This window comes from Tamandua tetradactyla, chromosome 13 (genome assembly GCF_023851605.1).
Source record: "Tamandua tetradactyla isolate mTamTet1 chromosome 13, mTamTet1.pri, whole genome shotgun sequence".
NCBI lineage: Eukaryota > Metazoa > Chordata > Mammalia > Pilosa > Myrmecophagidae > Tamandua > Tamandua tetradactyla.
This window is the reverse complement of record NC_135339.1, coordinates 43,348,681-43,373,311: the sequence shown is the minus strand read 5'-3', so window position 1 is coordinate 43,373,311 and position 24,631 is coordinate 43,348,681. Positions and strand designations below refer to the sequence as shown.

The 24,631-nt window shown below is 35.6% G+C and overlaps 1 protein-coding gene and 1 long non-coding RNA gene across 2 annotated transcripts in view; one reads left to right on the top strand and one right to left on the bottom strand.

Annotated features, from left to right (window-relative positions):
- PCDH15 (protocadherin related 15) overlaps positions 1-24,631 on the bottom strand; it is a 1,748,268-nt gene that overhangs the window by 216,127 nt on the left and 1,507,510 nt on the right. The window lies entirely within an intron of this gene.
- On the top strand, positions 792-17,469 carry LOC143653908 (uncharacterized). Its single transcript, XR_013161608.1, has 3 exons — positions 792-904; positions 8,235-8,324; positions 16,859-17,469. It is a non-coding gene; the product is annotated as an uncharacterized LOC143653908 (long non-coding RNA).

Below are 24,631 nucleotides of genomic sequence, written 5' to 3'. Positions count from 1 at the left end.
ATATAGGGGGTGGGTATGGGATTCTTTGTGGAAGAAATAGAAATGTCCTCATATAGATTGTGGAGGTGAAAGCATGGCTATGTGATTATACTGGGAACCACTGACTTTTTTTTACAAAGGATGGATTGTATGATGCGTGAATAAAACTGTTTGAAAATGAACAGAAAGATACAAGTGCTGGAGAAAATGTGGAGAGAGAGATGGACCTATTCACTGTCGGTAGGGAAGTAGAGTGGTGCAGCTCCTCTGCAGGACAGTGTGGTGGCTCCATAGGAGTCTAGGCATGGGGTTGCCATACGATCCTTCAACCCCATAGTTTGGTATATACATGGAGGAACTGCGAGCAGGGATAAGAATGGACATTTGCACACCTGTGTTTATGACAACATTGTTTTAGTTATGCAATGGATGGAAGTGGCCTAAGGGTACCTCATCTGAGGAATCAAAGGGGGAACTGTGGTGTTCAAATATAATGGAGTATTGGGCAGCTGCAAGGAGGAATGAAGTTGTGAGGCATGTAGCTAGGTGAGTGAAGCTTGAGGACAGTATGTTGAATGAAATAAGCCAGAAATGAAAAGACAAGTATAGTAACACTGCACTAACATGGATGAACTTTAATGTGTAAGCTCATGAGAATTCAATTTGAGATTATACGTTATCAAGTGGAGGCCTATTGTAAAGGCTCCTGAATTGTAAGCTCTTACAGAAGTCACATCTATACAGAATTGTGGCTATTAATTCTAAATTCTGAGATGCTGAGCTCTTTGTGTTAACCTGGTTGTTCCCCGGAACTTTGGGTATTTATGAGACTCAGAACTAGAGTTCTACAGCTGTGGGTTTCAGCGTTGCCCCACACAGTAACTGCTGAAAACACTGAGGGAGTGATCAGATTTTGATTGGAGATGTGAGTAAGGCTGGTCTGTGTAGGACTAGGGTGGATAGGACTAAAATCATCATTGAGAATGATGCTGATGTGTTTTAAGGCTTCAACTTCTGTGTAAGACCAAAGAAAGAAATGGTTTTTTTTGGTGTAAAATTTGTATTTGCAGGAGCATACTATCTAATTTAGCTTATATGAACAGCTTATTCAAACACCATAACTTCATAAAATAGTGAATAGGGAGTGAGATCTTGTTGGATTGTACAGGTTGGTGTGGTGCCCTGATACATCCCAGAATAATCTGTACAGAAGGTTAAAAATAATAATTTTGGAGTCCCCTTGAGGACTGAGGGAAAAAGTGGAAATACTAGGCTACCCCACCTGGGGAAGATCTGGTGTTTTCATTAATTTGATGGGCCAGGCCCTCTATCTTCGGGTTTGCCCTTATGAAAATTATTCCAGCAAAGGAAAGCTGAGCCTACTTATGAATATGCCTAAGCACCATCCCCAGAGAATCTCTTTTGTTGCTCAGATGTGGCCTCTCTTTCTAAGACTACTCTGCAGGTGAATTCACTGCCCTCCCCCCCCCCCCACGTGGAACATGACTCCCAGGGGTATAAATCTCCTTGGCAATGTGGGAGATGACCACAGGGATGAACCTGGCCCTGGTATCATGGGATTGAGAAAGACTTGTTGACCTAAAGAGGGAAGAGAAATGAAACAAAATAAAGTTTCAATGGCTGAGAGATTTCAAGTAGAATCAAGAGGTCATTCTGGAGATTATTCTTATGCATTATGCGGATATCCCTTTTCAGCTTTGGGGTTATTGGTATAGCTAAAGGGAGATGCCTGAAATTGTCGAACTTTAATCCAATAGCCTTAATTCTTGATGATGATTGAATGACTATAGAGGTTCTAAGGTGTGACCATGTGACAGTGAAAACTTTGTGACTGACATATGCTTTATTCAGTGTATAGATTGATAAGTACAAACATATGTCAGTCACAAAGTTTTCACTGTCACATGGTCATACTGACAATAAATAAATAAACGGTGGAGGGAGTTTGGGATACTTTGAGTGTTTTTTTACTACTTTTAATTTTAATTTTTAATTAATAATGAAAATATTCAAAAATCTATTGTGACGATAAATGTACAGCTATATGATGAAACTGTGGGCCACTGATTGTATAATCTGTATGATTATACGGAATGTGACTAGATAACATATCTCAATAAAGTTGCATTAAAAAATGAAAAGAATACTGGACTACTGGGCCTAAAATATCCACTTTTTATTCCCACATCTTTTACTCATGAGTGACCACCTATTCAAGAGACCTCTATCTGAGATGCCATGCCGATAAAGAGGGAAAACAATTACATCCTACAGTGCTGTATGGATACTTTCTCTGCCACAGATCATGGTTTGCAATGAATCTTCAAAATTTGAAACATCTATCTTTACCCAATTGATAGGAGCTGACAATTCTGACATTGTTCTTCACTCAGCATTGGAACTGCCACTCTAATCACTCATTTTTTTTTCTTTGCATGCTGTACGTTGGGGTTACATTTCATTCTTTTTCCATGTAAGCATCTCCTTATTGTAACCTCATTTGTTGAATTTTTTGTTTTTTTGTCTTTTTATTTGCTTGTTTGTTTGTTTTGGGAAGTGCATTCTAATCACTCATTTTATAAGCATGTTTTAAACATGTAATATTTTCCAGGTGCAATATTGCGTGCTGGACATACAGAAGTATAAGCCATGTTCCCTAGTTGTTTAATTGTGCTTAAAAGTACCGCAAATTATTTATTTAAAGAGTAAAACTAAAATATGAAGATTATACCATAGTCGTTGCTATATTCATTTACTGACTATGTTCCACGAATAAAGCTAGAGGTTGAGTGCAGATGCTAATGTAGTGCTACCTGTCAATTAGACATGATCATGTGTCCCATGTATATACATAGTAACTCATATTTGTTTATCACCTCCCAGTTTAAAGCTGCTTTTATGTATATTATCTCATTTAATCATCACATCAAAGTTGTAAGGGAGTTATTATTATCACGTCCCTTTTATTGATGAGAAAATTGATGTCATAAGAACTTAAACAACCAACGTGTACACTTAGGAAGCAACAAACTATAAAGCCAAGATTTTACCACTCTGCTTTTCCCATCACATCAGCTTTCCTCACTCTCAATTTCTCTCCTGTACCTCTGTCTATTGTAATTATATGTGCTTAGCTACTTGATAAATGATATACTAAGACACATATGAAACCATACTCCACCTATGTTAAATCTTACCCCTCATGTCAGTATGCTCAGATTATCTAAATTAATTTCATTGAAAATTGATATAAAATACAAAACATATAAACCTTGTCCATCTAAGAAGTCAATGAATACTTGTCTCAGATATAAATTAAAATTAGTTTCTATGCGTTTCACAAAGCTCACTATTACATCTAAAATAAACTACAATAATCATTTTCTCCTCTTATTGCTGATTCTATATGTTAATATTTTATAAAAGCATGGCCCATTAGGGTTTCCTATGAGTTTCAGAGAGACGATGGAAAAAAAATTGCTAGTGAACTAACAGCCACATTTGGAATCTAGAGGTTTAATTCTATATAAAATCGTCAATGCCCAAATGCAGAGATAATGGCAGGGTTCATAAAAGCTGAGTGTGTCATATATGATCATCTGGATTCAATTTCTTGTTCTAAAACTCAAGCAATGCTCTGTTGCTGCAAGTAACTTTTAAATAGGCCTTAGTGAATTTCATACAAATAGAAACAGGCAGGAAATCTATTTAAACAAGCTGTGAAGTGGAGCTACAGACACACTGCTAAACATTTTTGGAAAGTCTGAGCTTGAGTACATATAAAGGAGGAATAAACAGTGGAAGGATAAAAACATAGGAAATCCTTTTCACCTTTCTGGAAAGCATGTTATACACAAAGAACATTTTTTCAGTGGAGCACTTTCCTGAAATGTGACAATGTACACACTGAACCAATACTTTGGTTTTTTTCATCAAACAAAACCAAAAGAACAAAGATAAATGAAAAACATATTTTTCCATAATCATTTAAATACTGAATGTTAAGTTGAATTATTTCCCATTTTTCTCTGATCCCATAGCACTTTGTATATGTAGTCTCAGCACTTTTCACCTTGCATTGTATATATTTATTTGCAATTATGCCTCTGCTATCTTATGTGAGTTTTAAGAGGGCAGAGAATGCGCCTTGTTCACATTAATGCTTTAGTGAAGAACTGAGTTCCCAGCTCAGTAAATATTAATTGAATTTCTTTGAATAATATTATTATATTCCCCTCCCACATGAGAAAAAATATATTCAGTGTATACAGAGACAAAATAATTATGTCAAAAATTTGATTTGACTCAGCCATGCATTCAATTATTCAACCATATTTATTGTCAACTTTGTGCTGAACAGAGATATAGGGGCTGGGGTTGCAATGAAGGACAAGAGTGACGTCCTCTTTAATCTCATGTCATTTGAACTACAGTGGCGAAAGTAGATATTAAATGATAATTGCCTGTTTTTTTTAATTGCTATAATGATAAGTTCCAGTAATGCAGCAAGTATACAGTATGCTGTCAGGGAATGTAGCAGGGCTTCTAATCCACTCTTCTGGAAATTACATTCTAATAAGAAAGATTAATGTAAAAAAGGTCACTTAAATAATTTCACATTTTACTGAGTATTCTGACACATATGAAACCATACTCTACTTGTATTAAATCTTACCCTCATGTCAGTATGCTCAGATTATTTAAATTAATATCTGATTTATTATCAGAAAACTATATAGGCATCACAAAAACTAGGTGCGATGAATCTAATCATGCAAGGCTAAGAAAGGAAATGACATTCAACCTGTATCTATCACTCATAATCCATAGGTTATGACAAGATCATAAAAATAAGTTCAGAAAGTTTGGAGCCCAAAGGTGACTTTCAAATTAGTTATAGTAAGTGCATCTCATGACAGCATAATTGTATTTTTTTCTATTAGGTTATCATATTTGTAAATGGGAAATGACAATATATAGAATAGAGCCAATTTCAGTAAAATTTTTGAGAAATTTCCTCATTACCTCTTATTGGATGGAAAAATTTTTTCTAGATGATGGCATAATGATTTAAAATCAGAACTGACTACTGAATCAATCTGAAGTTGAATGCCTAACTGTAGGAGACTCTGGTGGCAAACAGCAAAATTCTGTAAGTGATTAGTGTTCGGGCAACATGATCAGCAATTTGGATGGAGGCATAAAGCACATTCTTTTTAAATGTGTGGATAATACAAAGCTGAGAAAATGGCTCATTCTATAAATGACAGAATCAAAATTAAAATAAATCTCAATACAGGTTCAAAATGTTCATGCTGCTGCCACTATTATTACAGTCCCACTGGCTACAAAAGTTATTTGGGGAGGATTGTGAATAATTCCTTCTAAGCTTTAGAGAACTCTATGAACTCTGTACATTTTATATACCAGAAAACTGATTTTCAGGGACTAGATCACTACCTAAAATCATAGAATTGCCAAGTGATACAGTTAGGATTTAAATCCTGGACTGTTTAATGCTAAATTCAGAGCTCTTATGCAGTATTTTAGGCTGCCTCCAACTGAAATAAATGCAAGTTCTTTAGGATTTCACAGCTTGAGAGTGCTGATTCTGCCACTTGCCAGTTACATAAACTTAGAAAAGCATTTCATTTCTTGGAGCCTGCAGGGGTAAGTGGAGATAATGTTAGCACCTACCACATCAGATTTTTGAGGATTAAATCAGCTAGTGGACAGAAAGCGCTTGAAACAGTTCCTGGCATGTAGCAAACAGACAATATATGTTAGCTAACAATTTTAATATTAGATAATATTACTTTTTAGATATTATAATAGATGGTTTCCTGCATTAATAACCATAGTTAAATGCTAGCGAGTTTGTGTGGAATCTAGATAATCTCTTAAAGATGCATTTAGCTCTAACTCATTCATTGTCATTTATTCTTTCATCATAAGCAATGTTTATGTTGAACCTCAGATATTTTTCTATACACACCCAATTGTTTCTCAAAAAGTGACCCACACGCAGGAATAAAATATTATGTAAAATATGGTGCTATTGTTTTAAAATATCCTCTCTAAATATTTTTATGGACAGCATTTGCTTTAAAATAAAAATTGATCCACATTAAGTCTACAGAAGATTTGATGCTGTTGTGAATTCTGCTTGAGCTCATGGGATTTATGACTTGTAATTGAGTGAAAATCAAAGAGAAAAATCATAAAAGCAAACCTTGGAAAATTCAACTAAATTTATGTAACTGAGGAACATTTGCTGAGCTGTTTTAATTTGTGAATGATATTTCAATGCACTAATGCTGAAATTTTAGTCTTTTCAAGACATAGAACACCTGAGATTTTCAGTAACACCATAATATTAAATGTAGTTTTCTAAGTATGAATATTTATACCTGAAATATAGTTGCTCAGCTGATTAGATGAGACCATCAGAAAATGTCCCACAAATTTGGAGGGGAAAGTACTCTTGTTTTGTTCCGGAATGTGTTTTATAGAATTCCTTGTTTGAAAGCACAAAGGAAAATCTGCTCATTGGGTGCTCTCACTTCCTATTATTTATTTCTCTTTTTCTTTTCTTTCCCCACTCACCCCTCCTAAGTCTTCACCTTTTCTGGGGTGGGGGGTGAATGGTTCAGGAATCGAACCAGGCCTCCTGCATGAAAGGCGGGAGTTCCAAGTCTTCACTTTTGTACCTCTTTCCTTCCTGCCTATCATCATTAAACTTTCCTCCTTATAGCAGACGCATATTTGCAAATAAATATATGCTACGCAGTGTGAAAAGTGGTGAGATCTCTCTGCATCCTTGGAAGTAGAAAATTTTCAGTACAATGTTGTTTGATTACTAGTACAATTAAGTGAAAGTGAAGCAATTAAGTAACGAATTATGAGATAATTTCATTTTATTTTTGCACATTTAATTTTTATATTCACAATGAAGTGATAAAAAGTATCTGGTGCTGATGAACTTCACTAAATGTATTTTTATAATCCCATGATTCTTCCCGTTCTTCTTTATCTCACTGTTTTTTCTTGTTTATTATATTTCTATAAAGTCCCAAGGTATATCAATTGTATAACTAAATGATAAGAGAAGTCAAAGAAGGAGAAAAAAAATGATGCCCTAATGCATAGTTTTAGGTATAAAAATAATACCAGGGTCCTGAAACCCAGAGAGGCCAGGCTCTCTGAGAACATCAACTAGTTTCATCCCTTATTCCATATTATTGACAACTCTTTCTAACATGAACAAGTTAGAATGCACAGAGCTCAAAAACCCCTGAAGATAATAAACAATTACAGCAGATTCCAGGCTTCTAAAGAGTAAGACTGACTTCAGTTTCAAAAGGACATACCTTAGACACTTGTTGGGTTATGTAAGCTTTTCTTTAATATCTTGGGGTTGAAGAGTGGGCTGTTTTGAATTTCCTATAAAATTTAAATTGCTGCAAAATGAAACTAATAAGCTCAATGACATTAACATCTTCTGACATTTTAAGTGTTATTTGTAATATTCTTTTTTTTCCTCATGTATCTATAGTGTTCATACATTTTAGGTATCAACATACTTGACTGTACCATTCTCTACACTGTCCTCTAAAGTGATTTTGTTAATTTGCTCACTGAACATCTGCTCGACATTTTAAAAGTGAACTTTCTTAGCTGTCTTCATGGCAATTTGGGTTTTGATAACTTTTATAGTATTCTCTTTGTAATAATATCTTAGTATCAGGTTAGAGACAGAAAATATTGCAATGACTTTTTTTTCTTTTTAAAAGATATTTCTTTTTCTAACTAAAAAATATTGGTAGAGAAGAAATATATAACCAATGCCAGAATTTTTCTTAATAGTATGAATCTTAAAATTATGATAACTTTTATGACTCAGGCAAAAGCATTAATGGTATTGCTGTGATCATATTACTGGATTAATAGGATCTAACATAATTCAGATATCTAACAAACTGTATACTCTGAAGACCTATGAAAAGATATTTACCAAGTGCTGGAAAAGTGAATATAGTCCCCTGGGTGGCATAGTTGAAAGGGCATTATGTTGGGAGTGCAAGATGTGAGTTCACACCCTCATTATAAAATTCTAAGGATGTGGTCTTTGGGTCACATTCTTTCTATTCGTAAAATTAAAATATTGGTTTAGAGAGGTTGTTTGTATGGTATCTTATGTCTCTACAATTTTATGCTTTTATAATTTATTTTAGTTGCTGTATTTATATCATACCAAATTAATGATGACATATGCCCTGATAGAAGATATGGTCAGGAAATAACAGCAAGATTGCATAGATCAAGTAAGATATATGATTTTATTCTGCATGAGTAAATAAGTATTTGTAAAAAAACATAGCTGAAACTAAATGTTAAGACGAAGTCTCTTAAGATATATATATATTGTTTTCTCTCTAAAGGGATCATAGTGAAATGTGAGCAATACGATTGCATAATTAAAAATATGTATAAAAATACATTAAATTTAAAGCAATCATACAGATATATTTTGCTTAGGGATAAAACTTTCTTTTCCAGAATTTGTTGCACATCTTTTGTGCATAAAAAATTTTCTATATTTCTCAACTTGATAGGAAAATATGGTAGTCTTCAATAGAGTTACTGCAATATGGTAGAAAAATATATTTGGCTTTGGGAGTAAGGGGACACAAATTCAAGAAGCAGCTGAATCAATAAATAGATATATGAAAATTGTCAAGTCCCATAACTTCTCTGAGCCTCTGTACCTTATCTATAAAACATGACAATATTATTATTATTACGCCTACCCTTGCTAGATTAAAGGGGGAAAGATAATACAAATATTCATTTGTTCACTCGTATTCATATTTAAAATCTGTTTGTCAATTATGTTTCACAACGCAAATATTAGATGGTGGTAGTACTAAAAATGATAATCAAAATGTTACAACAAAAAGTAACAACAAATGTGTGTCTATTCTACAGCAAACCTTAAAATATGTAGAATTCTTCTTTTATGTAATTCAAAAAAAGGGGTTATCATTACCTGAATAATTCAAAGGCATATGATATGTACATAAGTATTGGCAGAATCTGGGAGAACATGATCTAGATTATCAATATAGACATGCTCTCTCATGACAGCGGCAAGGACACTTGGAGCTGAGGCTAATGTATTTGCTGGGTTGTTCCTTGAAGCTTGTGAAACACTATGGCCTGTAAAAAACAAGGTAACCCTGACAGAGTCCTGAGAAAGTGGGCAAAAGGCTTAGAAAAGTGGCCATCTTAGAATGGATTTATTATGTAAAACTAGAGAAACCACCCACTAGCTCTGTTCTCCAAAGGGTCTAGATAACACTCTCAACTCTCAAACAACTCACACTGGTTTAAAAAGAGGTACTCTGGTGTCATCAAGAAGTTCAGTGTTGGCTGTCCTCTCTAGCACAAGATAGAGGGTAGCAAATGCTGCTATGAAACTGTGTTTCTTAGTGTCAATATAAACGATAGAGTTCTGTAATCTGGATTCCAAAGCCAGGTGTCAGTACTTAAACACCAGAGGCAGATGGGCACATATATTCAAAACAACCAACAAGGATGGGATAGAAACTGTACTTCTGTGAACTTCAGGGACTTATGGGGTATTTATTTGACCATGGTGTTCCTAAAGGCAAGACAGAAGGGAGACCAAAAAGAATCTTGCTTAAAAAACATCAAAACCAGGTGAACTGAAGGCTGATAGATGTAGTGGGTTTTGCTGTGGTTGGTACACGTTCTGAGTATGGGTTAGTTTGCCTGCCTGTAGGGCACTGACAAATATCAGTCTCTGAGTTTACCAAATACCTGATTTATTGTCCATGAGATCCCACATAACATCATTTCAGACCAAGAGGTTGATTTTATGTAAAGGAAGTACAACAAAGGGCACATGACCACAGGTTCTACCCGCCCTAATATAGTGAAACATTCAACACTTGTTGAACACTGGTAGGATACTGGAATGACCTCTTAAAGAAACGGCCAAGGGCAACTTTGAGGATGGTTCACTGTAGGGCCAAGGAAGAACAACCATTACACACTACTTTGCTCTTGATAGGCAGAATAGATGAGCCTGTGAATCAAGAGTTAAACGTAAGAGTCACTTCTCTTGCCATCATGCTGCCTAACTTCCTTGGGGAACATATACTTTAGGCTCTGCTGAACCAGAATCCTGGTTTTCTGGGAACAGGAATGACGCTTACATTGAGTACACAGTAATAATTCTACTAAACCTAAATTTATGGTTAATCAGTGGTTATTTTTGGTTTTGTGTGCCAACAGAGCACAAGATACAGAAAAGGAGTTGCTATAACTGACAGGGGAAATTGACCTTGATTAATATGAAGAAACAAGCATGCTGCTCTATAATAGGGCAAGAAAGAATACACATGAAGTTCAGAGGATTCACTGAGGTAGATTGTGTTGCCATGTCTGATCCTAATTTTGAATGGACAGTTTCCACAACCATGGCTTGATAAGACATAATAACCAGATGCTGAGACTCCCCAAGAAGAAGGTGTGGGTTGCTGCCTTGGGCTAGCAGCCAAGACCATTAGAAGATGAGGGAACCTGGAGGACAGAGGAAAGAAGGAATTCATATCAAATATGACCCTAGGACAAACTATATTATTAGTCACTGTAGATCATTCCACCTACCACCCTGTTAGTAGAAAAAGATTTTCCTTCCATTCTCTTCCCCTCCTCCCTCCCTTCCTACCTTCCCGAACTTATATTTATTTTTTGAAGAAACAATGGCTGGTCATCACCTTGAGGAATCAAAGAACAGAATCAACTCAAAACGAGGCAAGAGGGAATCTGCCTGGTGCAAAGAACTGTAGTAGATACTTTAGGTGCCACACAGAATTAATCCACCCTTTCAGCAACTTTAATCCACTAATGGGATAGATATATACACAAGATACATACTCGGAGGCACATGCTTCATACTGTTTCTTAGAGTTCCTTTAACCACAGTGATAATATCTGGTTTGATAATATACCATTTTTATTTGGCTTCATTTTCTTCCCTGTCTCACTTATCCACTCTTCTTCTGGGGTTTCTTAGGCAATTTCTGCATAAACTAGTCTCATAGAAGACCCTGTCTCAGGCTTTGCACCTGGGTAAACTTAAACTAAGACAATGAACCAGTTTCTTTTTACGAGGAACTCAATATAGGTTTATTAACAGAAAGTAAATTAATTTCACCATAGTAACAGAATACGGGAGAAATTGATTTATATTCCATTTCACTATCTCACCAGATGTGAGATAAAATCGACTGAGTACAACTAAACTTTCACTAGTTTTTATAATATACAAAATATAAATATTTACACAGACCTACAAACTAAGGTTAAAAGACATCTATGGAATTGAAAGCTTTCCCTTTTGAATGGATGTCTCCTTTTGTCACTTCTGTTAAATACTGTAAGTGCTAAAATCCAGAAAAATAAACAGTGTAGATATTGGACAGAAATAAAACTGCCATTATTTGCAGTTGATATAACTGTGTATGTAGAAAATCCAAAGGACTCTATCAGATCAGTTACTAGAATAAATAAAAATTTAGCAATTTAGCTGGTAGAAAATTAAGATACAAAATTAATTGTATTTCTATAAACTAGCAACAAACATAATATAAAACCTTTTAAAATAAAATCAGAAATTATCAAGGACCAAGGACAAAATTAAAAAAAAGTTGTTTAAGTCCTCTGTGGAAAAAATGTGACACTCAAAAGACTTTGAAGAGGAGCTAAAGAAATAGAGAATGAGACCAGATCCATCAATTAAGAAACTTAAAACTGAAAAATGTCAGAATTCTCCCAACTTCATCTATAAAATCAGTGCACTCTCAATTAAAATTCCAAAGTTATAGAAGCTATTATGTGTATGTGTGTGTGTGATTTAAGCTAATTAAAAAATCTATATTCAAAAACAAATGCCCAATCATAGCTAAAACTCTCAAAGAAAAAGATTAGGAGCTTACTCGACTAGATATCAAGACTTACTGTAAAGCCACTGTAATTAATACAGTATGCTAATTAGTTGAAGAATAGATCAATAAATCAATAAAACGGAATAGGGGCAAAGGAACACATATATGTATACATGATTTTTGATAAGGTTACACTTCAGAGAGGGAAGGGAAATATTGTCTTTAAAAAAAATAAGTATTCAGGAAGAAAGGGAAAGTGGACTCCTACCTCAATCCATAAACAAAAAGCAATTTCAGGTGTCTTATAAGCCTAGTACAAATAATAAAATTTTGGAAAATAATATTGTAGAATAGCTTCGTGACCTGAGGGTAGCAAGAGATTTATTAAACAAAAACAAAGAATCAGTAACCATAAAAAATGATGGCAATTTGATTTTAACATTTGGCAATTGTAATCAATTGCAGAATGGATAAGAGACTTAAATAGTCACTTGAGCAAAAGGGAAAATTAAATTACAAGTAAACATGAAAAGATGTTAAATTTCATTGGGGAAATCCTGATCAAAATCACAATATGATAAAACTGTGAACGTACTGGATTGGTTCAGGTTAGACAGATGACAACCAAGAATTAAGGTGGGACTAGCACTAACTCTCCTACAATCCTTTGGCAAAGTCACTATGAAAAACAATTTGGCATTTTTAATAAAACTGGATACACTCATACTCATAACAGAAACTCAGGTGCATATGAACCAGGAGAAATAATATAAAGTATCCACAGTAGCACTAATTATAATTAATTCATAAGAGAAACCATTGAAATAATAACCAATAATAGAACGTGAAAATGAACTGTAGTAAAGTCAAATAATTCAATAATATACAGCAAGTAAAGTCAATTAATCAACCTGCAAACATGTGGCTGAAGCTTAAAAATACAAAGATGAATGAAAGGAGGCAGATACTAAAGCATATGTATTCTACAGTTCTATTTATACACATTTCAAAACCAGAAAAACTTAACTATACTACTTAAGGATGTTTGCTTAGGTGGTAATCTACAACATTCTGCTACAAATAATTGCCATCGTGTTTAACTATAGGTGGAGAAAAGCAATTCCTTCCTTGTGCTAGGAAGAAGCATCACCTTTCGTGGTGATATATTTTACCACGAAAAAATATTTACCTATATTGTGGTTACAGTTATGTTTACTTTATAATAATTTATAAATTGCACTGTTACATTTAAATTTCTTTCTGTATATAATACATTCTTTTAAAATTTGAAAAGCAAGAATAGTCAATAAAAACTTCAGAATTAGTTGAAATCCTTCCTTGAAATTCAAAAATTGATTGCCAAGCTTCTTTTTCAGTTATGCAGGAAAAGCAGTGCAGGAATTGTAGTGAATTATAACATTTGTAGAAGAGAACTGAATCCAACTAAAGTGAATAGGCCATGAATTCTTAACAGTCTATAAACCACAAGTACAATTTATATTATGTTGGAGCTCACAAATAAGTAATGTAGCATTAAAAGACACAACTAGATGAATGGGACAGGGATTTGTAAGGTAAAAATAGTTGATATTTCTTCCTAGACAAATAATTTAAATGAGTACTTATTTTAAATGGGTAAATAGAAAGCGCATTTCTAATAAGTGACCGTGCAGGTTTGAAATGATGTATGCACCCTTGAAAAGCCATGTTTTAATCCTAATCCCATTTTGTAAAGGTAGCCATTTTGTCTAATCTCTATTCAGCATTGTATGTTTGAAACTGTAATTAGATCATCTCCCTGGAGATGTGATGTAATCAAGAGTGGTTGTTAAACAGGATTAGGTGACTTCATAACTCCACCTATTCGGGTGGGTCTTGATTAGTTTCTGAAGTCCTATAAAAGAGGAAACATTTTGGAGAATGAGAGAGTCAGGGACAGCAGAGCAGAACAACATAGCCATGAGAAGCAGAGTCCACCAGCAAGTGACCTTTGGAGATGAAAAAGGAAAATGCCTCCTAGGGAGCTTCATGAAACAGGAAGCCAGGAGAAGAAGTTAGCAGTTGATGCCATGTTCACCATGTACCCTTCCAGATGACAGATGAACCCTGACTGTGTTCACCATGTGCCCTTCCACTTGAGAGAGAAACCCTGAACTTCATCGGCCTTCTTGAACCAAGGTATCTTTCCCTGGATGCCTTTGATTGGACATTTCTATAGACTTGTTGCAATTGGGATATTTTTTTGGCCTTGCAACTATAAACTAGCAACTTATTAAATCCCCCTTTTTAAAAGCCATTCCGTTTCTGGTATATTGCATTCTGGCAGCTAACAAACTATGAACGGTGACCAAATAGGTTGTTAGTATGCCTGCTACAATTTTCCTCCATGTAATCTTCTTGCACCTGGGAAAAGCATTTTCTACTGTTGCCCTGTCTCACTAATGAGCAGACAGATCTCTTACTGGGTCCTGTATCAACTATAAATTTCAAATGTTCTTTGCATTGACACTCTTTTTAAATCACCTCTGAAGAGTATTCTAGGTGCTGAAATTTTGAAAGTAGATAGATAACCAACATCAAAACTTTTTCTCTGTTTATCAAAATAACTCATTTTCCTGTGTTTATAATTGTGAAGTTAATCAAATATGTAGGTTTAGATACTGACACATATTATAACTTTTCTATTTCTATGTTGATGAATTTCAGTGAAGACCTTTAGTTTTCTGAAAATTTTAGTCCATTGAGTGTTGTTTATCTTAGTATATTTAGGAGCCAAACATTGAGCCTGATAGTGAAGATTCTAATATCAATATGGCACAACCCCTGCTTTTGAGAAATGTGGATAAATAGATAACTCAAATATACTTTATCAAAGTATCAAAAAGTCATGTATAGTATAATATGGGCCCAAGAGTAGGGAATACTTATGGCATAGAAAATTTCAGTAAAGGTTTTCTGAAAGAGGTGATATCTGACTAGTATCTTCATGGATGAGCTATCCAAGAAAAGAATGAAGAAAGAAAATATTCAGGGCAGGGGATATGAGTAGAGGGAAAGAGACGTGTTGATTCAGAGAAACATATATTAAAAATTAAAAGCAGTTAGTAGTAATACAGCTAATGTACTGCAGATAGGATTCCTGGAGGTAAATTCATAAGAGCAATAGCAGGTGGTTGGAGTATGCCTTGTTTGCTGCATTGAAGAACATGAACTATCTCCTGTGGTTAAACTATGTTCTTTCAATATCATTTCAGTAGTTACACTGAGAATACATTTGACGCATCAAGACTAGGGACAGGATGACCAATATAGAGGTTGCAACAATGGTTCAAAAGAGAAATGATGAGAGCCAGACCATGAGACATTATCAAGACTGGCGATCTGTTGGATGTGAGGAGGGAGCAGAAGACTGAGATGGCTCCCCAGACTGTGCCTCGCAGGATGTTTCTGGAGGAGGAATCCTTTCAGGGGAAAGTAAAAATAAGAGTTCAGCCTTAAACATGTTAAATTTAAGGTACCTGTAGCTCAAAGGGGCTGAAAGGCAAAAGTTAAAAAAAAAGTAGAATTGGTTAGAAATAAAGCTGTGGGAAACATCAACATCTAAATGCAATTAAAACTGTGGGAATGAGAAATGCAGAAATGGAAGAGAAACATGGAAGATGCTTCCAAAATTCAAAGTTTAAAGAGCAGTCCAGTAAAGGGAAGCAGAAAGAATCAGGCATGCTTAAACATGAAAACCAGAAACAAAGAGGTAGTAGAGTCTCAAGAAGGAGATGGCGATGCATTTCAAACTGAGCAGAGAAATTATTAAGATAATCATGACGACGAATAATAAAGTGGTCATTGGCAACCATAGGGCTGGTGTGAGGAGCATGTCATTCATTGTATATTTGGGATTGTACAGCTGTGAAAAATATATACACATAAATGCATGCACATACACGAATGTACACATGCACACAAGTATTTGTCATAATAGCTGATAGACAAAAGTTGCTGAAAGAGTAGACTCCAAATAAATCCTGTAAAAAGGCATCCATAAAATTACCTAATCCATTATAGATTTCTAGTTTAATAGCTGAAATATAGCTAAGTTTCAAAAATAGTCACAATTAATAGATAAATCTCTGTCATAAATTGTTTAGGTACCAGCATTAAAGCAGATGTCACCAATTTTTCAAATTATGGCAGTTTTATTCCTTTCCCAGGCTGAGTAGTGTGGTTGCATTATATAGTTTGACTTGACAAAAGAACTCATAAAATTCTCCACTTGCGGCCCACTAAAGTAAAGAACTATACTTGTAGGTGCTGTTGAATGTCATGCTGAGCTACAAAAAATAAATAAAACATGATAAAGCTCCTCACTTTCATTTCAATTTTAGGACCCCACAAAAGGAGAAGACGACTATATTAATCAGAGACAGAACCCCGACATTCAGGTTTATTTTAATATTAAATTGTTCGGTCGAAGGAAACATCAATTTCTTTTTGAAATGACTACCCTTATAAACACTGATGTTTACTAATGATATTAAAGCTGCTTTAAGGATTTTAAACTGAATTACTGCCACTTCATCTCAGCTAAGATTTAGCATGCAGCACTCACATTGGTAATACATTTGTGATTCGGGTTAAACAAATTCAGCCTCTTTTGTTTTAGAACTCCAAGAATATTTTGTTGACTCAGAGCTCTATTTTTGTCACCTAGTGCTCAAAGAAATCAGCTCAGCATAAGGATTTCTACTAGGTGTTAATTGGAAGGCAGCTGGGAAACAGCTCACTCTCTATTGCTTGTGTACAATGTTGAGAGCCCTGTTTGAACTCAAATGTGTTGTTTCCAAGAATGTTTTCTCTGATGCATTTGTGCATGCATTTATGCCCAGGGTTATTCTGAAGAACAGAAGTGAAGAATTTGATCCTAACCTGGAGAATTGAGACTCCTAAAAATTCCTGAACCAGATGCCATGATGGTTAGACGCCTCAGATACAACATTAGTGGCTTCTTACCTCCACTTTCATCCCTTCAACTGCGACGACCTCGAACACTGACAGGCAGAGATCTGCTGAGGCCCGTGTTGTCCCAAGCTTGCTGAAAAGACTACCTTGTTCTCCCTTATGCTATATGCTATAAACAAGTATAAAGTTCTCTTTGTGACCATGCATCTTAAACAGTGTTTAGTGAAATAGATATTCCTATGTCATCCCCTCAAGCCCCAACCCAGACTCAGATATGAGACATGGGACATTATCTGAGAACACAAATGAAAATGAGAGTCATTCATGCTTCCATGGCCTCTGAAGACCAATAAGTTTATAATGGGACAAAACTCATCTGAATAACTCTTAACACTTTAACAGGAATTATTCATCAGAAGACTGCTCAATTTCATGCATAAAGAGGATCTAATACACCCACCCAAGCAGTTTGCCAAACGTGATTACACAGCATAATCCCAGCAATAGGCACAGCTTTACTCTATCCTATTTAACAAGATTAAATAAACTAAGTAAATGTTTATCAAAGTGTTTTTGTTTTGTTTTGTTTTCTGATGCATATACTCCCCTCCCCAACCCCTCCTATCACACGCACACACACAACGTTTCTGGTTATTTGTTTCTGTTTTTCAAATATTGGTTGATGTTCTAAAATAAGTAAAACATTTCACTGGGTTTATATGAAGTGACATGCTATGCTTGCAATAAGTGAAAAGTAAGAAAGGAAGCCTTTATTAGAGAACTATTGTTTTTGAGATAGTGTACAGTATGATTTTTTAATGAATTATATTTGATTTCCAGACTCTCGGTTCTACATGAAAGGATCGAGGGCTCAGATAGATAAAGGAACTTGTCCAAATTCACACAGATGGTCAGGCAAGAGTGTGAGGTGAATTCTGACTCCCAAGTACCATCTAAATAAGCTTATTAAATGTTATGTCACTGAGCAGCCCTATTTCATTCTTATACCTTATGTTGTCAACTAATTATACATATACTGCATTCACAGTATATGAATGAACAGTGAGAGGACACACACACACACACACAAATAAAATAAAAAGAATCCCTCACTTTAAAAATATGTTGGATTTAGTTTCTCAGATTTAACCTTTCCTTTTCATTCCCTCTTTCTTCTCCTCTTCCACCAGCTTCCTCCTATTTCACAATCATTGACCCCTCTTCCCTGCCACCAGTCTTCGCACCTTCCTCTACTCTATTACCACCTCCAAGACTGATGAAAATGAATTGGCTTTCTATTTTGTATTCATTTCAGACACCCTGAAATATAATTTAATGGGGATACAGACAAATAAATTGAAGAACCAAAGAGGTAGGGAGGGGCATGAATATTCAGGGGAAGATATTTTTACTTGTTCAAGTGTATCTTTGATAACTATGGATATGTTTGTATATCAAGATTTACAATGGTAATTATGGATAGGAAGAGACAAGATAGGCAAAGTTGCAATCTATAATTTAATTATAGTTATAACTATGTCAATTGTATTTTTAAATGGTGATTCACAAAAGTTAGCATGAATCGAAATCAACTATAGTGCTTGTTAAATCATAGATTTCTGGTCTCTGCCCCTAAGGTCTTGGATTCAGCAAGGGTGGGATTGAGTCTGGGAAAAGTTCACAGTTGGTGCTGAGGTTGATGTTGCATGTCAAGGTTCAGCACTGTGAGTTTACATATGAGCAAATCACAGGTTTAGTTTACAAACCAGCAAATCATAGGCAGCAAATCACCAGCTTGACATAGTCTTTATGGATTTGTTTTGAGATAAATAAAAATGAAAAAATCAGGACTGTAAACAGGAACTCTATTCTAATAATCAAAAATATTGTTCATAATCAAAAATAGTTTTCATTTGAACAGGAACTCTATTCTAATAATCAAAAATATTGTTCATAATCAAAAATAGTTTTTATTTTCTTTGAACTTCTGAAATATTCTACAAATACCCACATATATGTGTAATGTTATATGTATATCTGTTGTATTATTTATTTGTGTATTTTGGTTTTCTGAAATATTCTACAAGCATCCATACATATAGATATGTATGTGTAATGCTACATGTATACCTATTACATCTGTTTGTGTATTTACATATTTGTTATAACCAAAGACCCATCTTAATATAATGCTCATAAAAAGAAAAATGTTATTTACAAATTAACTAAGATTTTGTTTGCAGTAATACTGTGAAAGAGAATAATTGAAAAACTTAAATAAAATTTTATACTTTCTTAAGAGCTGTTATTCCATAAAAATGTTATATGAAGCTGGCACGAGGTTGGGAAATGCAAGTACACGATTCATAACTCAGAAAATTCATTAATGATAGCCAGCATTTAACTCAAAACATTTACAAAGATTAGCTAATATAGTACTGCTGGTGAAGGTGCTTTATAAAGTATAAAATGCTACAAAATAATGATAACAGCTAATAAAAATCAAGTGCATATTACTATATATCTATACTAGTAAAAATCAAGTGCATATTACTTCTAATCACTACATGTATAGAATTCTATTACTATCCCATTGTGTAGATAAAGAAGTCCAAGCCCAGAGGGTCTAAACAACTCACTCAAAATCACTTAAGTCATTCTAGTAAGTCAGATGGAGTCACTCCGACTCCAGAGCCTATGTTTTAAACTATTCATTATGTTCTGTATGTTGCTGGGGCACTGGGTCAGGAATGATGGAACCCTCAGATGGTGTGTAGGCATGAAAAGTGTCCACTGAGTGGTGGTCTCATCAGCATACTGAAGGAGTTTTAGAGGTGAGGGCTGGTAGGTAATGTGAGAAGCCTGAGGTGTGGTAAGACCAGAAATCTGGTACCTATAAAGAGATTCAGGAAAAGCAGGCTGAAGAAAGTGAGGACGCAGAGATGGCCACAGCTCCAGGCAACAGCTTTAGAGTGAAACTAAAGGTGAATGGCCCTTCAGAGAGGTCATGCAATGCTCTAATGTAGATTCCACAGAGTAGCAAAGTAAATGCTTGGTCCTTTTGGCAAAGTTGTGACGGTACTAAGGTCAGAGTTGCTGGAATTTGATTAGAGAAGGAAAGCCCTGGTGGCACAATATCCTAGGCTGCTCTCCTGGAAGAGTGCGCACCCCTGGGACCATCTGAGAATTCCACAGTAGCTGATGTGAAGCTTCACATCTAAAACCCGTTCCTGAGGTCTGTGAACTATTGGAATGCTTGTGGTCCATCGCCAGGATGTGCTTACAGGGACACACAGATCCTCTGAATTATTTCTCCCGTGAAACGGTGTGAATGATACTAAACGAAACCCCACACTGACACCTCAAGGGATCACTGAGACAATATCAGATCTTTGTATAAGCTGCGATTTCATTAGCCCTTCCTAGCCTTCCCTCTCTGAACTCAATATTGTTTTCAATACATTTTTCTGAACTGCTGTAAACAAATTTCCATTATTTTCAGAGTATAGACTTGTCCTCAAATTTTCTCCTTCAGTTCAGTTCTGCCTTGTACCATATCTCTTTCCCTGGTTTCTACCTTTCCTCCCCCTCCCCCTTTTCCCCAACCAAGAATCTCACTAATAGATATATATATATATATGTGTGTGTGTGTCGGAGTACTGCAGATGTTACACTTTTCCCATGAACTCATACTTCACCACTTCAGACCAAGTATTTCTTCTCATTCCTTTGAGTAAGTAATCCATAGCCTTCATTTAACAATTGACCTAGGAAGATTATTTTATTGTGTTTTCTAGGCTTTATTTCATATGTATCATTTCTGCCCAACTATATCCTAAGTGCTTTGAGAATACAGATAAGATTTTCTATGTGGTAAGCTACTCCCCAGCATAGTAAATTCTACACTAAATAATTTCTCGTTGGTACCTTATTTTTTTACACTGGAGACATTTTCGTGCTCTGCAAAATATATACATGTTGCTTCAGAAGCAGTCCGTATATAATGGGAATCAAGGCCAGTGTAAAAGAGATTCAGGAAAAGCTGGCTAAAGAAACTGAGCATGGAGATCTCAACTACCTTAACCAGTGAATACAAAGTTACCTCAGCATTTGTATTAGTCAGTTTCTGCTGTTGTTGTTTTGTTTTAATAGGAATTGGCTCACATAGCTGTGGAGATGGGCAAGCCCAAATTGTGTAGCAGTAATTCTACTGATCTTTAGGCAATAAAATGTTTTCATAAAACTAAAATGATTTTGCAAGTAGAAAGAAGAGGAAACCTGGCTGCATCAAATTGATTCTGCACACTTCCTGAGAGGTTGTAACGTTCACAGAATGGAATTTGGACAGGTCATTATGTTCTCCTATTGCTACATAATGATAATTATATATAATACATTGATTTCTCTAAATTAGTATAGAACAGACTGCAAGCTGGGAGCTCCACTGAAGGTTTTCCATGAATTCCCCATGAGAAGCTGGCTGGCTGATGAAGTAGAGATGGAAATTCTCCCTTTGGACTGCTGAAATCATCGCTTCTATATTTAAGGTATTCAACTGATTGGATGGGACTTCTCTCATTGCTGGCAATCTCCTCAGTTGATTGAAGATGTAATCAGCCATAGAGGCAATCAACTTACTGATGATTTAAATCCACAAAATATCCTCCCGGTAACAATCAGGCCAGTGTTTGCCTTGCCAAACAAATGGACACCATAACCTGGCCAATTGTGCATATGAACTTAGCTATCACAGCATTAGAATCCAAATATTGGATTATTTATATTAAGCTGCCATTAGAACATAAAAACAAAGCCAGTAACAAATTTGCATAATAATTAGCCACATATAACTTGGTTTTAAGTGTGTTTTAATAGCTTTTTATTGCAACTAAAATTAAATTTTATAAGTGGAGCATGAGTCATTTAGAGAAATTAATGTATTATATATAATTATCATCATGTAGCAATAGGAGACCATTATGACTTGTCCAAATTCCATTCTGTGAATGTTACAACTTCTCTGGAATTGTGCAGAATCAGTTTGGTGCAGCCAGGTTTCCTCTTCTTTCTGATTTCAAAATCATTTTAGTTTTATGAAAACATTTTATTGCCTAAAGATCAGTAGAATTACTACTTTAACAAGTATTAGTACTAAGGCCCATATTTCAATTTTTAATGCTAAGACAAATTATTGAGACCATCTCTGATCAAATTTAAGAAGTAGGAGACTAAAGAAGCTTCATGCTATAATTCCAACAAAGACAAAGAATCACCAGGAGAAGTGGCAAGAAATGAGTTAGGAAAAAATGAAAAAAAAAAACAAAAACTTAATCATTTTGTTGCTGTCTACTTATGTTTTTAGCTGTGTGTTTCAAATGGGCTGTAACTCCCCAATGTTAAATAACCTAAGGAAAATGCAAAAAATAATTCTGAATTACTTCTATATCTGTTTATTTAAATATTTGATAGGGATGACCTAATTTACTTTCTACTTTTCATTAACATGGTATCTTAGAGTGATAATTGTATATAATGTAATTTAATTATCACTATGATTAACATATTATATTAGTTCAAACTTCATGTGTCTGAGCTATTTCACTAGTCCTCTAATTCAGTTTTCTGAGTTTAGGACTTTCTATTCTAACCTACTCAATAAATTATAAAACACAAATCTGATGATATCATATCTCAGCTTCAGACCCCTCAGAGGGTTCCTCCAGCACTTTTTATAACACGGTGTAGAGAAATATTCATGATGTGGCATGTCTTATTTCTAATAATTATGACATGTCACACTCTCTAGTTCTCCTGTGCCATTACTCAGCAAGTGCCTTTCTCAAGTCTGTTCTCTACCCCTCCCAACTTCCCTCTCACAAGTAGTCATCCTTCACGAGTCAAATCTAGCACAGTCCCCTTTTCTATGCTTCCTGCACATGCTCTTTTTATGGATGTTATCACCCCATTTACTTGGCATGGCAGAAATTGTCAGTGCCCATGACTCAGAGCATCCCACGTGCTCTGGCCAATTTCCAGCTGAAAGCATGTGCAGTGTAACAGAGTGTCCTTCCATCGGAATGGCAGAGGGCTGGCTGCTTGCTTGTGTGGGGAGCAGGAAGTGCCCAAAATTTGCTTCCACAATATCTGCAATCAAGGACTCAGGATTCGGCATTTGGATTTTTTCCAATTCCATCACTTCTCAAGAGGAATAATTCCCAGACAGAAATTTTGTATTGTTTCCTAGAGTTTTTCCTCAATATTAAGTTCCAGTCCATGTGAGAGTTGGCTTAATAGCAGTCTTAGTACTGACTGCTCTCCTTTTTTTGCATCACTTCCTCAATTCCCTATTAGTGTTATCTGAACTTCTCAAAAAACTTATTGTACCTGGTTTTCTTTTGGAAAAGTCCTAAGTAAGGTGTTTGGCATCAGGGGCATGTGGGAAGAGTGGATCCTTAAGATGAGATTCTGGAGTTGAATTGCTTGCTGGTCAGACTGCATCAAGACCCTTTTGACTCCCCCTTGCATGTTATAACTGCAAAATTACCCATCCTCTCTCTTGTGATGAAATGAGATGGAATAATGGTGGAAGGGAATCATACTTTATGTGACCTCTTCAGGATCTGAGAGAAATAGGGCCTATGATAATTACATTGTGCAGTTGGACACTTGTTGCAAATATTGCACTCAGTGGGAAGATTGGACTGAAAACCAGGACCTGTGTTTGACTGTAAGAGTGACAGAATTGCACAAAAGGCTTATTTCAAAGCACCAGCAAGCCTCTGTGATGGTTGAGCTTGCTGGTGCTCATTTCAATGAAATGAAATGGTAAACAGCTTCATTAATCATCTTGATTTGCTTGAACTCCCATTTTACCTGGCAACCACAAAGAAGAAACAGAGGGCAACTGAGGCAGGCTGTCATACCAAAGATCCCTTGCGGTACTGATAGAGACCTCTGCCCCTGCTAGAAAAGAGGGACTGTAATAAAACTAGTCAAACTGATGCCAGAAAGTCTACTAATCTTCACCAGATAGCCACAAACCTTCCATAAAAGATCCTGCTTATGTGAGTTGCTAATTAACAGACTATGATCTAAAGACAACTTGCTCCAGACAACTCACACCTCCCTCCCAGTTTACACAGCTCTGCTTCCTTTCAAACTCACATCTCTCTCGCCGCTGTCCATCCCCCCTTCCCTCATTCCCCCTTTATAAACTGCCTCCCTGAATCCAGTCCTTCTGTGCAACAATTTCTTTCTGGTGCAGTTACAGCATGCATGCTACTTTAGCTCATTAAACTTCTCCCATCCTTTGGTTTTCAGAATCTGCACATTCCGTTTTCAGTATTGCGTCACCTATGCAGATATCAGGGCCCTTAGAGAGAAGGAATGAGACTCTGAAACCTGAACCTGGGACACATGAATGGCTTACTCCTTGCTAAAGGTGTATTCTTTCCTTCCCTGGAGACCACGTATAAGTATCCCTCAAATTTACATGACTTCTGAAAATTTGCCTTGTGGCTTTTAGACAATTAAGTAAATTCAAGTCCCTGAATGGCCCAAATGGGGAAGTACATTGTCTACTTTAATAATAAAAGGATTATTTATCAAAAGAACTGCAGAAACTAGTTGACATGTTCAAGCAAGAATCAGAAGAACATGACTGGAAATGAACTTTGAGTATGCTGGACAAAGAAAAGTGT